This window comes from Tamandua tetradactyla, chromosome 11 (genome assembly GCF_023851605.1).
Source record: "Tamandua tetradactyla isolate mTamTet1 chromosome 11, mTamTet1.pri, whole genome shotgun sequence".
In the NCBI taxonomy this organism is placed as follows: Eukaryota; Metazoa; Chordata; class Mammalia; order Pilosa; family Myrmecophagidae; genus Tamandua; species Tamandua tetradactyla.
Window position 1 is genome coordinate 64789113 of NC_135337.1, and position 14102 is coordinate 64803214.

The 14102-nt window shown below is 39.6% G+C and overlaps 1 protein-coding gene across 2 annotated transcripts in view; it reads right to left on the minus strand.

Annotated features, from left to right (window-relative positions):
* The window catches only part of AGPAT4 (1-acylglycerol-3-phosphate O-acyltransferase 4), a 151214-nt gene that overhangs the window by 107418 nt on the left and 29694 nt on the right, over positions 1-14102 (minus strand). The gene's annotated exons all lie outside the window — the stretch shown is intronic.

Sequence of the window (14102 nt, forward strand, 5' to 3'; positions counted from 1 at the left end):
ATATTTCTAAGACTAAAGATATTTCTTTTCATCAAGGGCTACTATGGAGAACCCATGTGCTAGAAAAACAACAAAAAAAGAAAAGAAGTGCCTTTCCTGACTGATTGTTGATACTTACAAAATAAAACAGCGGTGGTTTCCATATCAATGCAGTTTTGAAGGGACATTTAACCTTCATTACTCTTTTTTTCTCCAAACCCACTCACATGTCATTAAGAACCCTCCCTAAGGAAATGAAGCACCGGATTCAGGCCAAATTCCACCAGATACCCCCTTCCAACAGGATCAGAAAGATAAATTGGTAACGACAACCAATATAGGCCAAATTTGGGGGCGAACGGAGATGACATGATTGGGTCTTGAGGGAGAAGAGGGGCTATGGAGTGAAAAGTAGTGGGAGTCGATCCCAGACCAACACAGTCCAGCAAACCAAGGCCACATAATAGAGGTGGTTGCTGAAACATGAAGACATTTTGAAGGGAAATCAGAGAGAAACCCAATAAAACATTATCTTAATTGCTCAAACAGAATCTGAACGTAGAGCTCAATACACCTGAATATTTTAAAGAAAATGATTGAAAACAGTACTTTAAACTTGGACAAAAATCAAATGTCACTAAGAGTCATGGTAGGTTCTATGAGAATAACGTGTTCCAAACAACCTTCATTTCTCAAGTTACTAGACTGACAGTTTAGGAGATGGTGAATTTAGCTACCTATTTGACAAAATCTCTTGCAGTCCTTGTGAACATGTTGAAAAACTGTTGGCTATATGAGTTTATGTTAAAATGTTGATAGTTGTTTGAAAAGCTGTCATTAATCTGGGGGAAGGCTTCTAATCAAAAGCCAGAAGGAGGCTCCCTGTTCACCAGTTAGATGTAAAAATTAAATTGTTCACCCAAAGATAGGAGAGTCAGAGGAGTCACACCTATAAAAGTCATTGAATAACTATGACCTACCAGTGTATGAAGGGGCAAGCCCAGCTAGGGCAGACCTTTAAAGAGAATTAGAACTGAGTAAAAAAGCTTCCAAGGAAGCATAATTCTGATTTGTAAAATAATAATGTGTGTATTTATAGCCTGTAGATCTACATTTATGTCTACACCCATAGCTATGTAGTAATAGTGGTTGTTTTCTGGTGGAAAGATTATGGGTGATTGCTTTTTATTTTCCTATCTGGGTTTCATTACTTTTTTTACAATGATAAGGAAATCTTCCCCCTTCCTGGGCACAGAACTGGATGGACTCCACTTCCCAGCTGCCTTTGCAGTTAGGTGTAGTCAAATGATGGAACATATGTGATGAAAGCTGATGAGATACCAGCAGGTGTCCAAAGGAGAGAAGATCTTTTGATTACAAACTTGATAAGAAAAGACTATAGGATTGGCATGCCCTGTTAAGGGGAGAAGAGAATCCAATCAGTGGCAACAGATGAGTGAAATTATGAAGTGTGAAGACAACCTGAGGTCACCTTAATTCCAAGGACTAGATTCAAGCTATAGAACACAAAGACTGGTTGAAGGAATCCTGGCAGGCAGCTCTGGCTTCAAACAAATTCAGCTTTGGCACAGCTGTGGAACCTTTGGAAGTTGCCTCACACATTAGCCCTCAGTTTCCTCAACTGTAAAATGAGAACAATACCATCAACAGAAGGTGGTTGCAAGGACTAAATGTAATAATGTATTTGAAACAAGGCACACCCAAGTCGTGGGAGAATTTTTTATCACTTGGAAGGAAATAAGAAGGCAAACAGGGAGCTGATAGGTAGTACTCTGGCTTGTTTGGAAGGCCATTGAAATGTAAATGGACTCAATTTCCCTTCCCATTAAAGGTAAATTTAATTTACTTTTAAGCACACTAAAACATCCCCTCCTACATTTGTTTTAATTCTAACCTATATTTCTCTGTTAGTGACTCAGATATGGGAAAAGATGCATGCACAAAAACTCACATACACTTTATCTTCCCAACTAAATGATAATCTTTCCAAAGCATGCAGATGAAGAGGAAGTTTAAAGTGTGATTAGCAGAATGGTTCAGTTGTCTTGTATTTCTCACACAGCGTTTCTAACATGAAACTGCAGGCACAGAGAGCCAACATGCACACACTGGTGGAAAGTTGGATCTACAGAACTCTTGAAGTGAGTTATGTATGGTAAAAGCAGATGGTACCATATGTAGCCAAATCTCCATTAGTGAAAAAATAAGTAAACAAAAGAAAGTTCAGTCTACCCATGAGTGATTTCAAACAGAATTTTTCTCTAAATAGACACATAGAGCTGTCAGCTTAAAGCATTTAATTAGGCAACAAATAGGAGAACCTTAGTTAAAACTTATATAGGCTGCCTTATTCAATATTCTGAAGCTATTAAGTAAGCACAAACTTCAGTCACCACTCATGAAGAGAAGCTAAATCTAAAATAGGATGAACTCTTCCACTAACTTGATTTTTAAAGTTATTTTTTATATCCTTATGATAGCAATAAAGCAGGTGAGGGTTTTAGAAGAAGCAAACACTGCCTTTCTTCCAAAGAAAACAATCCAATTGGAATTGCTAAAATAATACTAATTTCCAATTTAGCATCATCATTAAAACCTAAGCAACATCTTACCTAGGCTCCTTTGAACTCAAAAATCAGAAGAATTCATAAAACACAGATAAAGAGATAACAGACTGTTGTTGTTTTTAATGATAATACTCCATTCCAGAGGGGATGAGGTAGAATAGAACTCTGGTCCCCAGTGTGAGTGCACACCCACACAATTCTCTCAGAATGCAATCTGATACACAGAGAATAACTTTAAACATGCTGATACCAGTTGTTGAGTAAAATTAAATGGCCACCTGCACTGGGCATTGCTGAGAAGAACCCTTTCCAAGAAGGTTTGCCCAGAAGACAAGAAAATGGAACATATCCTAGAGAACTGCAGATAGGCAAAACCAACCGAAAAATCAGTTTCTGTCCAGGAGAGATGCTTATCAGAATGGAGAAACATACCATACGAATCAACGTTTATCTGCTCTCTGATCTGTAAGATCCACCTGGGTAAAAATGGAAACTTAACATCAGCCAATCAGAGCGTTTCCTCCCTTGCTTCCGCATTCACCCTCTAGGAGCTTTCCCTCTCCATCCCCTCTGAGGGCTCCCTTCTATTTCTTCATGGGTGCTGCCTAATTCAGGAAACGCTCAATAAAGCTGTGAGATCCTAAATTGCATGAAAAGATTTTCTTTTAACACACTTGATGTAGTAAACTGACTTCTGATAATCTTATTGGGAGGATATAATTAGCTTTTAGAAGATTCTCTATGTGGATATTCAATATATCTTTTTTATAAGCACCAGCATTACAAACAACTTACATTCCTGATATGAGGAAACAATAAAGTACATTATAGGAGACCTCCACTTTTGAATGGATAAAGTACCACCATTATAGATTCATATTGAGTGACAAAGGACACAAAATTATGTGTGTAATAATCACAACTCTAAAATCTGGCCTAGATAATATACTGGAAGAATAGAATGCATGCCAAACACGAATCGACTCTCTGCAGCTCTCTGATGCACGTGCACACACACACACACACACACACACACACACACACACTTACATAAGCCCCTAGACCTGGAGTCTCTACATGGCTCACGACTACCACAAACAGCAAGTCACTACAGTATCTTCACCTTAGCAAGAAACTGAAGGGTGATCTCCAAGATCCTCCCCAAGCCTGGCAGTCTATGATTCTAACAGAGAATGGATGCCCTTGCAAGACAGGCTTTTTCTTTTATCTCAGCGTGGTCTTCCTCAATAGTGATTAAGAGGATCCTGCTCCATCTCTCTTCCCCAACTCATCCCCAGAGAAGGTTCTCAATGAACCCACTGGATATAGGAAGAGGACAACTCTATAGCTGTTAATGAAGAGAACAGCAATGCTTTGGTCAGGAGGCAGAGAATGCTCAGGGCCAATGCCACCCCCAGAGGAGAGGGCAGGGGGTGCAGAACCAGGTGCAATGAGTAAATGTGGTTGGGATCTTAGAACATTCAGCTCTTGGGGTCTACCTTAGGTGGCATAAGTGTAGCATAAAACTGTCCAGCGAGTAGCAACTGATTTGTGGAACCCTGAGGCAATCACTTAGACATATCCTCCCTCAACAAGCAAAGTTTAATTTTTGCATTCTTTGGAGTCAGGTTGGCCCAAGGTTAGCAATGAAACAGGAGAGAAAGTATTCTAGACTGGATTTAACTGGTCTCAGGAAACATCTCTAAAAAGGGTATTACTCTGCTGAAAAATCATCAACACCTAATGGTCTGGCAGAAGCCTACATAAAATTAGCTTACTTTGAAATTTATTTATTTATTATTAGTTTTTGGCACATGCAGGCTCCGGGAATTGAACCTGGGTCTCTGGCACGACAGGCGAGAATTCTAACACTGAGCTACCCTTGCAATGCCTTACTTTAAAACTTTATAGAACAGCCCTGTTTCCAATATCCCCTTACAGTTTCTGGTGACCACTATAACAAACCACACTCTGGAGTCAGCCATAAATCACAGTCAACGCTTTCATTCTGTCCTGTAATAAATACCTCTACATCCCTCTCTGAGGTCCAAGTTTAGAATGATTGAAACTGAAATCTGTAGAAAACTGATGCTTCCAAGATTAAATTTAACATTTGGTTCTGAGTAGCTTGTAAGAAAAAATGCAAATTATAAGGAGCTTTTAATCTAATCCAAGGAAACCAGGACTCAAAGGCAATCACAGAGGGATAAACTAAATTACTTTTTCTTTCATGAGGGAAAATAAGATGGAAGGAAATTAGATTAGGAACGACCTAAACCCTTCTGTAGTTATATCCTCTATGAGATTAAAATAGCTGCAATTAAATATCATGAGTTTTCTGAATAGTAGCCCACAGAGGCAAGAACAGTACACTAAATGTTTACATACACTATCTCGGTAACCTTCAGGAAACCCATGGAAAGTATCTCCATACCCATTTTATAGATGAGGAAGCTGAGGTTTAATCAGACTTTGTAACGTGCAGCAGGTCAAATACGAAGCGCGTGTGAGGTGGGTCTAACCAGGTCTGTCTGAACCCCAAGTTCATGCTCTGGACAGCCGTGAGGACACTGACATGACAGAAAGCCCAAGATAGCTAGCTTTCACATGAGCTTGGGCCTTCAAGGGCCATTTTGTATTTCAAGTCCTGGCATTCCTGCTTGTTGGGGTGATCATGAGTTTTTGAGCTACTGCCCTTCTGCCAATCAGCCCTGTAGCTGCCCCTGTCATCCTTCGTTCAGGGTGAGACGTGTGCCATCTCCAAATCCAAACCCAGCTACTGCGCATGGTCACCGTGAATTGTGATTACTGGGGGCTGTGGGATGCTGGCCCACACAGGGTTTCCAAGCAGTCTGAGAGAGACAGCTCCCTAGTTACATTTCCAGCTACCCAGACTGAGTAAGCTGTGACGAAGATACTCTGGAGGATAGATTTTTAGTTATGCTCAATCTATGGAAGTTTCCAAAAAGTTTTATCAAGTCCTGATGAAAAAATCCAATACCGTGAAACCAAACACTGAAATGAAATTGAGGAAATTTAATTTTCCATATGGGGACACTTCCATAATTTCTACTTTAAGAAAGTATATTCCAATTTGTAATGGAACCTTTTCAATTATGGGAGGAAAGCAGGATATGCACTGAATTTAAATTGTCGTTATCATTACCACATGCCAGGTGGTGGTGGTGGCTCTTGATTCCATAATATACCTGAAATGTTGGAAATACATAGAAGCTGCAAAATAGGAAAGGATGGCTATCCTAAGACAGCTACTCCCTCGGCATATCAAAGTGGGGAAATGGCATTAAGCCTTTGGTATACATTTGGTCAACAGAAGCAGGCATGAAGGCGATATATCACCAATTGGTACCATAAAAAAAAAAGATAGGTTTATTCAGGATATAAACCCCCTCCTAATGTGGTCAGGACTAGCAGTCTTATAAGTCAGCCTACTTCTCTCCTTCCCACACAGTCCTCCACCAAGCAGCATGGCAAAAGCATGCATGGAAAATCTCTGGAGCCAGACAGTATTTTAAATCCCTTTTTAGTAACTGCATGATCTTGTACATGTATTGCTGCATCTCTGAGCCTCGGTTTCCACACATGCAAAATATAAGAACATAGTCCCTGCCTCCCCGGAATGCTGTGACAATCAAAGGTGTCATTGCCCAGACTCACACCATACCCTATACAAAGGGAATATTTAATAACTCGCATCTCTGCCCTCACTCTCTGTCTGCAGGGAGACAGGGTGGCACTCTCCATCTTCTTTAGCTGTTTCTCCCACAACCCTCCCCAAACCATCTGCCATATTTTCTTACTTACTTTTCCATTTCTAGCTCTAATGATCAGTTTCCTTTGTTTTAGTAAGATTGTTCTTGTCTGGATGTTCCCCCTGCCCCCAAATCCACCCCACTTCAGGATGACCCCGAGCTGAATTGACCTGTAAGACCCTGAGAGTCCACTCATAAGTTTTAAGAAATGATTATATCTTCATTCCCTTCCTAGAAGAAAGTAGTTTAAAGTCTTACTGGTTGGGACTGTTGGTCAGCTATGTAAATCTCATTGAAAAATAATGAGTTGTTTATATGATAGCAGCCTTGTTGTCACCTTGTTTAAGAGAAATAAAAATTGGTGTTGATAAGACCTCAACAGTCCTTGCTTTGGAGACCTCTGAGTGTAAAGGTAGTTTCCCACCCTCAAAGAATCTTATGAGGAGTTGAGGATAAAATTTCAACCAATATAAAACACATAAAGTAGACAAAAGATGTGTTTACACCCCATAAGGAAGTAGTTTGCATAAGGGGGGAGGGTATGTTTACACCCCATAAGGAAGTACTTTGCATAAGGAGGGAAGGTGTGTTTACACCCCATAAAGAAGTAGTTTGCATAAGGGGGGAGGGTGCTGGTCAGGAAGAGTTCCTACTGACAGTGAGGCAGGGGTGGGGGGCGGCACAGACAAACATGATCACTAATATTTCAGAACAAAACAAAGACAATAATGAAAAGCCTTGACAATGAAGACTATGGCAAAACTCAAAATTTAGTTGGACATTTCCTTAAACTTTTTGTATAATTTACTTATTTTCCTTTTCAGTACCTGTTGGGGGAAAACATACAAACATAATCTTTTCAGTATTTAGGGGCTCTATATGCTTTAATCGAGCTGCAGTGGGACCAGACATGGCCAAACAACCCCCACCTACCGATGATCTGTGAATGGGTGGGCCTGGAAACCATGGGGATGATGGTATTTAACCACCAAACACATACAAACACAAATATTTTATGTGTTTTATATTGGTTGGAATTTTATCCTCAACTCCTCATAAGACTCTTTGAGGGTGGGAAACTACTTTCACATTCAGAGGGCACCAAAGCAAGGACTGTTGAGGTCTTCTCAACACCAATTTTTATTTCTCTTGAACAAGGTAAGAACAAGGCTGCCATGATGTACGCAACTCATTATTTTTCAATGAGATTTACATAGCTGACCAACAGTCCTAACCAGTAAGACTTTAAACTACTTTCTTCTAGGAAGGGAGTGAAGATGTAATCATTTCTTAAAACTTATTGTTAGGTTTTAAACAGTAGCCAACTGAAAAATCACAGAAACTGAATCCGAGTTTAAAATTTTATTGTCCCGGGGCGAGGTTCCTGGGTCCGGGTACTCAGGGTGCAGGCCGGGGAAGTTGCGCTCCCCTAGGAGCAGCAGGGCTAGATATAGGCTAGCTACTGGGGGTGCTGACGATGCCTATGGGGCCTCCTGTAGTAGGTTAGGAGTTTAACCTTTAGGGCCAGGGGCATAGCTAAGGGCCGTGTGCAGTGGGGGGTCCTTTGTTTGTCAGGGCAGGTTCTGATTTGCTGAGTTTGAACAGCTGTATGCCCAGATGTTCACGGGTTTTAGTTTGGGCAGGGGCCTTCCAGGCAGAGGCTACCGGGCCAGGCCTTACACTTATGAGTGGACTCTCGGGGTCTTACAGGTCAGTTAGGGTCATTCTGAAGTTGGGTTCTCTGGCATTTTTTTTTTCCCAGGAAAGCCAGTAGACACTTATCTTGCTCATTCTAGCCTAGTTAGTCAGTCTGCATCAGGAATGATGACTCTTCTCCATTGTGCACAGAATTAAACACTGTCTTTGACCTCGTAAGCAAGACTCCTAATCAACAGTGATCACCAGCTACAAAGCAATGTAAAAACAGCCAGATCTGGAGAGATGGCCAAGAAATGCCATTTCCTAAAGCCAAGAAGACGTGAAGTGACAGTAACCAGAACATATAGGCCACATAACAAAATCACGTTGGCTTGACAAACTCAACTACAAAACAGATAACTTTCCACAAATAATGCTAAGAAGCATCTCAGTGAATGGGAACTCATTTTTCACTGGTATGTGTCAGCTCGCTGGAAATTTCTATGGGAACCTAAAAGTGGTGACTCAATTAATGGTCAAATAAATAAATGCACAAAGGGAAACACTCAGCATTTAGAGTCAGGAGTTTGTCTCTTGGCCAGTTGGGTGTCCTTACCAGCTTCCTCATCAGACAATAGGAGATAACTCACTTGCCCCACTCCCCATTCTCAAGGTCTGTTGGGCAGATGCTGAGACATCTGTGCTCAGTCAATTTCATGACCCCCAAAAGAGAAATGGGGTCACTTGTTCACCTGCCCTCAACCATAGTGCTTGCATCTCATTCAAGGAAACTAACATAGCACTAAATCCCCTGGGTTATTTATCGGGCAGTAGGGCTTGGAGAAAGAACTCCACTGACTCTGTCATGATCTGTGAGCCCATTTTAAGTGGGTGGCTAGGTGAAGGTCTGCACAGAGGGACTATTATTTGGGGAAATAGCAAGTGGTCTTTTTTCCTTCTGCATCTTAGATCTCAGTAAATGGGCTCTTCTCTCTGGCAGACCCCTCTGTATTGTACTCACTATTCATTAAATGCCCTGGACTGTTGAGTTCTTGGAGACCCAGTCATTGCCAGTCTTACTATCTGGTAAGGAGTGTGGGGCAGGTGGGAGATCAATAAGGCTAGATTTTAAATGTTTCATTTCTTTGATTTCCTTAAAGGGATGCCAAATGAACCCAGGCAATTTCCCCGACTTGATTCATGCATAATGGGCCTGGAGAGAGACTTATTAGAAAATGAACGCACTTAAATGCTTTCCTTACATGAATTATTTATTAAAGACAAGATTTCGGGCTGTGAGTGCCCCAAATAAGTTGACTTACAGTACCCTTGTTTCTAGAGAGCTCTAAATATGGCCACAAGAATACAGAAGTGCTAAAATTCAGAACAATGCTTTAGGGTCATTATGGACTGGCTACTTCCTCATAAGGTTTCATTAATAACAGCAGTGATATAACTCAAAAGTTGGCCTTCTCTCTCCATTTCTTTTTATACTTTGGTCAAGAAGTTCAGGAACAAAGGATTAGTGAAAGCGGTGAAGTCTTGCCAACTTATGTTAAATACAATCAAGGACAAAGATTCTTTAATTCACACATTCATTCATTCACCCATTGATTGATACACTTACCCATTCATTAGTTTGTCCACTGAGCTACCCACTCACTCATTAGGTTAAAAATTCATTGATTCGTATTTCTTAAGCCTTAACTGTGCAAATAACATTGTATTAGACTTCTGAATTAAGCACAGGGCAGGCTGACAGAGGCCCCCTCTAGGTTTTATAGTTGTAAGTACCTGCCCAATAAACTAAAGCACTTACTGAGTGATATTTCCAGGCCCAAGGTCAGTCCCCTCAATCTCTTTCACTTCTTACAGAGTAGACAGATGCTCAACAAATAGTCCGAATCTGTAAATGACCTAATACAGTTTAATCTCTGTACCAATAACTCACAATTGTCAATAACAGTGTGCAAAAGTGATAGCATGAACTGATGTCCTAGGCTTTTTCCCCATTACAATAAGCACATGGGAGATGACCCAACAATTTACTCTCCCTGAGAAAACCATGCAGATAAACGCACATGATTGCTCTCTAAATTGTCACATCGTGTAACCAGCACAAAGAGTTCTCTTCCTACCAACACTGAAATTGCATGAAGCAATATATCAAACTGACATGAAAAACAACTAAAATGAAAGCAAATTACCTACTTAAACTCCAGTAGGGGAGTGCATGTGTTAGTTGGGGAACAGAGCTGACTTTTAAAAAAACAAAAACAAAAACACAATGAATGTTCTATTACAATACACTCACTATGTAAGTCACTTACCCTAAGTCATGGATTTTTTAAAAGATATTTTTCCCCATTATAACAGCAATTCACATCATTTGGAATGATTTTTAAAGTTCTAAAATGTAGGCATTTATAATAACTATCGTTGACATTTTGGATTCTTTTGGTCTAGTCTTTAATGCATGCATAAGATTTTTCTCTTTTTGCTAGATAAAATCATTGCATAAACATTTTTGTCTTTAAATATAGTTGAGGTCTTACATTAAATCAATTTTATATCCAGGTTTTTAGACCTTTATTATGAGATTATATGTAATATCCATATTGGAACTTCAATATCATTTTCATAGCTATACTGTGTATATAATTATTAACTTATTTTCTCAATGTTGTATATTTAGGCTTCTTTCTTCCCTTCCGGTAATAAATAAGGTAGTGATTAACAATTTGGAGCATAAAGGTTTTTTTTCTGAATTTTGGGTTATTTCTCGAGAATAAATTCACAGAAGCACAATTTCTGAGTTCAAGGAACAAACAATGTAAGGCATCTGATAAATGCTGCTTAATTGCTTTCCAAAAGGCTTGCAGTTGCTTATATATTTACAAGCAATATACAAAAATACCCACTTCACATATGCATCAGAAATGAGAATTCTCATTAAAACAACTAAGCCAACTCTTGATACATTAAAAGTTGCTTTGTTTCAATTTCCATCTTTTTCAATAACAAGTGAAGCTGAATATTTTCTAACGTTTACTTAATACCTGCTTTTTTCTTCAAGACTTATCTGTTTTAACATTCACTGCACACCTGCTTTTATCTAAAGACTTATCTATTTTATCTATTGTCCATCTTGCCTATTCCATTTAGTGTGACCAATTTCTCCACTTTGCTTTTATTTTCAGATTGTTGGAGTTTTATATTATTATGTAGTAAGGACTGTGACTTCTTTCACAATGTCTAAAGCTTGAAAATGTCTTTCTTTGACCCTTAGTTCTCATCCTGCTGAAAACTAGAAAACTATTGGATCGATCTAGAATATATTTTTAGCTATGATGCTCTGTGAGGATCTAAATGGATTTATTTCCACATATTTAACCAGCTGCATCCAAGGCATTCGTTCAAAGATCCTTCTCTACTCCATTAATTTTTACTGTGATTTCAGGCATTCAACGTCAAGGAACAGAGATGAAAAGAACCACAAGACAGATACTCTACGCACTCATTTCATAGATGGGAACACTGGTGCTTTAGTTTCCTAGGCTGCTTAAAGCAGATTCCATGACATGGGTTGGCTTAAACAATGGAAATTTAATAGCTTACAATTTGAGGCCCCCCCAAAAAATGTCCAAATCGAGGCATCAGCAGGTGATACCTTCTTGAAGACCGGCTGCTGGTGACCCTTGGCTCCTCTGTCACAAAGCAAAGCACACAGCAGCATCTTCCAGTCTCTCCCCTCTCCTCCTCACAGTTTTGCTGATTTCAGTTTCTTGCTTCCTTGGTTTTCTCTCTCTCTGTGTACTCATTCTGTTTGTAAAGGACTCTAGTAATAGTTTTAAGACCCATCCTGAATGAGGTAGTTGCATTCAAATGATCCTACTCATAAGGGGTTCAAGCCCACACCAATGGATTTGATTTCAGAACATGTTTTTCTGGGGTCCATACAGCGTCAAACCACCACAGCTGGCATTCAGAGTGACTAGCCCCATTCCTAAGTGGACAGTGGCAGGGGAAGGGCTCCTCTGCATACTACGTACACCCAGTTCCTTCTTCCCTTTGCCTCATCCTGTTGGCTCTTCCACCTGGTATGTGTTTCCTACTCTTGCAGGTGGGGAAATGTGGCCGTGTATTACAGATCAGTCTTTTCCAAGTCAATCTTTTGCAATCACTGGTTGAAGATCCACAAGGAAACCTGGAAGCTGTATTCTAAACTACTGCAAGCTAAGTCATGCCAACATAATCCCAGGTGGAAATGGAGGAGATCTGAGTGGACATGCAGAAACCACATCCTGGGCTTCCATGTTCCCACACAAAGATAGGAGAATTGCTCTGAATAAAGCTTTGACATTGTGCAAATCTACCTATTAGATGTGTTCTGCTAGAGACAAATAAAAACAGATGGAAAAGTAGTTTAGATTTTTTAAACGGACACTGTAGAGTAATAAATTTGGCTTTTCTCCAAAAAGAGGGTCAGTGTTTGTCCCTTCTCCAGGGGAGGTAACATCTAAATCTTTACAATTTACCCTGAGAGGAACGTGGGACCCTGGCCACATTTGGTAGTTGATGTTAAGGAGATGGTTTGGGAGACAGCTAGCCCCACCAGAAGGAAAGACCCACCACGTGAGCTGGGGATCGGGGCTTTGAGTCCCATCATATCACCCCACCCAAGGAGGGGCAGGGGACTTGAAGCTGAGTCTACCCACCTGGGCACTGACTCCAATCGTGTCTATGTAATGAAGCCCCAACAAAAACTCTGGACACTGAAGCCCAGGCTTCGATGCGTATCATCTGCTTGGTGACACACATCGGTGTTCCCAGAGGAAGATGATCCTGACTCACGTCCGAGAAGACACAGAAGCTGTGTGTTTGAGACCCTCCCATCTTACCCCTTGCATCTCTTTTAGGTGTATTCTTTTTTGCTACAATAAAACTGTAATTGTAAGTACACTGCCTCCAGTGATTTCTGTGAGTCATTCTACAGAATCATCGCACCTGATGGGGTGGTGGGAACCCCAGAATTTATAGCCAGTTGGTCAAAGGAGCCAGCAGCCTGAGAACCCCCAAACTTTTGGTGGTTATCTGAAGAGAAGGCAGTCAACCTGTGGAGTCTAATTCCAGGTAGAGTCAAAATTATGTTGTAGTACATGGCAGAAGTTTTTGAAGTCATCTGAAGACAGGTCACCAGTTGAGAGATTAGGAAATACAGTCTCTAAAAGGTGAGGTTTTTTAACTGTTTTGTTAACTGCTGTATCCCAAGTACCCAGAACAGAAATGAGCATATCAAGAAAAAGAACAATATGGAAGTATATTCCATGGTAGAAAAGTTGTTCACAATAATATAGAGTCAACAAAATTATACAGTATGAGTTAGCATTTCTTGGACAAAACATATTGTATCTATGCTAAGGAAGAAGTCTGGATGGTAAGCCATCAAACACCATCTTTTTAAATTTCTGAAATATTTTAAATATACAAAACATTCAATGTGTTTGACCACTTTATCTCCTTGTTTGCCTCATTTTTTTAAGAAGAAAATATAGATATTGAAGCCACTTTCCAGTCTGAAGTTGAAATTGATCTATTTCCTCCTGTTTTTATTATTTTACTGTATGTGTACGTAGTCATAAACAATAAACTAACGTTTAAAATATTTAAAATAATTGATTTAAAAATGTACATGAAAATGCACATGCTTTTGAGATTATATACTGTTTTTGAAATGTTATATATATCTAGTTCTGTCATTTTAAATGCAGAAAAGTATAAATTTGTATAATACCAAAAATGAATCTATTCCCATATACAGGTGGACATTTAGGTTATTTCCAATTTTTTGCTCTACTATAGACAACGCAGTAATGAAAATTGGTATTGGAATGTCTTTATCATTCTAATATGTATACTTTAAATGTATTAGACATTAACAAATTGGTTTTCAAAATGATTGACCAATTAACACTCCAGAAGAATGTTTTGGAGATAGCGAGATTTTGGCAAATGTTCGTTTTCTTCCTTATGTGTCTCTCTATTTTTGAATTATTCTACCATAAGTATTTTATCATTTGGGTAATATATTTAAGTTAACAGAAAAAGAAGCCCAAACTTTTAC